The following is a 3,028-nucleotide window of genomic DNA, read 5'->3' as shown; positions in this document are numbered from 1 at the left end:
GTTAATTTAATTTGGGGGGAGGGTGTGGAACATTGTAACCAGCTCTTGTTGTTGTTGTTGTTAAGTGTTCCAGCTCCATTTTGACTCATACTGACCCTGTGAAGGGTTTCCAAGGAGTGGCTGGGAGGTTTGCACCGCCAACCTTGCAGTTAGCAAGCAGTCCAGAGCTAACTAGTCACACAAGTTCTCCTAAAATCAGAGCAAGAAGAAGGAGGCTTAAATTATAGCAAAAGAAATGTAAGGGAAATCTCCTACCAAAGAGAGTAACTGAATGCTGGAATATAAAATAAAAAAGGAGTTAAAATTTCTTACTCTACTCTTTAAAATGAAGACAGATTCCCATTGTCTAAATTAATAGATGATATTCTGACTTCCTCCCTGAATTCTGGGATTCTTTGCACTCATAATAAAGGTGATAACCCTTGGAAATTCCTATTTTGAAGATGTGGGAGGGAGATCTTAATCTATAGGATTAAGACGATTTCATTCTTTTTAAAAGGCATACTTAGAATAAAAGTGAGAATAGGAAATATATTGTATCAACCACTCTAAACTGTATTCTAATACCTTTTTATGTTCTTCAGCATCAAGTAAATCCATATTAGAATATTTATCTGCCACTTTTTCAAAGTGCTTTGATTAGTGGGAGCTGGTTAGTTATAGTCACTAATGGGTACTTCCTTCTAATGAACAAATGAAGTAATTGCTATTCACAGCTTCATATTATTTTATTAAAAGAGTTTTGTTTCATTTTCCCCCTAATCTATATTCTGCCACGTTGTCCTTACATTTTTAACTTTTAAATTACTTACCTGGAGTCCTGGCTTGCGCTGTAGGATATGCAATGGACTGCTAACCTCAGGGTCAGCACTTTAAACCCACCAGTTCTTCCTTGAAAATGCTATGCAGGGTTGCTAAGTCAGAATCAACTCAGCCACACTTAACGACAGTAGCAACATGTTGCACTGCTAACTACAATGTCAGCAGTTCAAATACACTGGCCAGAGAAAGATGAAGCTTTCTGCTCTAGTAAAGATATACAACTTGAGAAACCCTATACAGAGTCAGTAAGAGTCAGAATCAACTCAACGGCACACAACACAACAATGCAAAGCATTTACTCTCTTAGAAGTGCCACAGTTGTTGTGTGTCATCAAGGTCAAGTTGGTTCCAATTCATAGCATAGAGTTTCCGAGGCTTTATGGAAACAGAAAGCCTCATCTTTCTCCCACGGAGTGACTGTTGGATTCAAAGCTCTGACCCTTCAGTTCACATCCCAATTTGTAATCCATTCCTGGTGTGGCTCCAGAGCACTTGACCTCAAGGTCGGTTTGAACTACAAGGTTGACGATGTTTCAAACTCACCAGCCACTCCTTGGCACTTAACAACAACAGGCCACCAAGGCTCCCTGAAAAATCATATATAGGTTACTAATTAATTTGTTTTGCATGGTGGCAATGAAGACTGTTGGAAAGAGCCCTAGAAGATGTGGTTTCTCTCCTGGCAGCACCGTTAATTAACAATATGATCTAGGACAAGTTACTTCCCATTTTGAGTTCAGTTTGCTCATCTCAGAATTCATTGTAGAAATATTCTACAGGTAGGCGATTGTGGATTAAACATGTCCATGTATGTGTCCACTTATGTGCTTGCTGTTGTTGTTGTTAAGTGCTATGGAGTTGGTTCTGACTTATAGTAACCCTATATATGGTTTCTGATAAGCTGCTGGTGAGTTTGAACCACCAACTTTGTTGTTAGTAGTTCAGTACTTAAATTGTTAGTTGCTGTCTGACTTACGATGACCAAACTTACAATAGAAGGAAACACTGACTGGCCTTGCACTATCTTAGCAACAGTTGGTATGCTTGGGTCCATTGTTGAGGCCATTGGGTATTGTGAGTGCCTTCCAACTTAGAGGGAGGGGTTCGTCTACCAGCTCTGTATCAGAGGACAGTCTGCTGTGATATGTAATGCTTCCATTGGTTGATTTTCAGAAGTAAATTTCAAGGTCTTTTTTCCTAATCTGTCTTAATTTAGATGCTCTGCTGAAACCTTTCTACCATAGGTTACCATACTGGTATTTCAAATGTTGGTTGGCACGGCTTCCAGCACAATAGCAACACACAGAAGCCACCACAGTTATATCGAACTGATGGGTGGTGAAAAGGGCTCGTTGTTGTTGTTAAGTGCCGTTGAGTCACTTCCGACTCATAGCGACCCTGCATACCGTTTCTGAAAATTAAAAATTTTCAAGACCAGAAAGCTTCAATTTTGTCACATAGAGTAGTGGTGGGCTCAAGCCATGGACGTTGGGAATATACAATCCAGAGCATATATGAAGCCACTGTGCTCCCAAAGCAGTCATTGTTATTGTTGTTGTTGTCAAGTGATGTCGAGTCAGTTCTAACTCATCACAACCCTGTATAGGGTTGCCAGGAGAGGCTGGCGAGTTTGAACCACCGACCTTGTGGTTCAAATCAACTTTGCAGTCCGGGGCATTAACCCATAGGGCCACACCAGGACTCCTAAAATACTCATTAGATGGCAATTATTATTGTTGTTATTATAGTCTTCATAACGAATTCATTAATTTAGTAAAGGAACATTATTGAGTTTATTCTGTGTAGCAGGTACTATGAGACTCTAAAAATGAATATAACTCAATGAGGGCTATCATTGCTGATGTCCGATGGATCTTGGCTAAAAGCAGAGAAAACCAGAAAGATGTTTACCTGTGTTTTGTTGACTACACAGAGGCTTTCGATTATGTGGATCATGACAAACTCTGGACAACATTGCTAAGTATGAGTATTCTTGAACACTTAATTGTGCTCATGAGGAATCTGTACATGGATTCAGTACAAGAGGCAGTTGTTTGAACAGAACATGGGAACACTGAATGATTTAAAATTAAGAAAGGTGTGTGACAAAGAGTCCCCACTGAATAGTTATCATCTTGTCTAGATGGGTCTGGTGAAAGGAGATGGGGATAAGATTCGTAAGATTCAGTAGTGAATAACTGTTATC

This window comes from Chrysochloris asiatica, unplaced genomic scaffold (genome assembly GCF_000296735.1).
Source record: "Chrysochloris asiatica unplaced genomic scaffold, ChrAsi1.0 scaffold00210, whole genome shotgun sequence".
NCBI lineage: Eukaryota > Metazoa > Chordata > Mammalia > Afrosoricida > Chrysochloridae > Chrysochloris > Chrysochloris asiatica.
The sequence above is the reverse complement of the archived record's forward strand: the minus strand, read 5'-3'. Positions refer to the sequence as shown.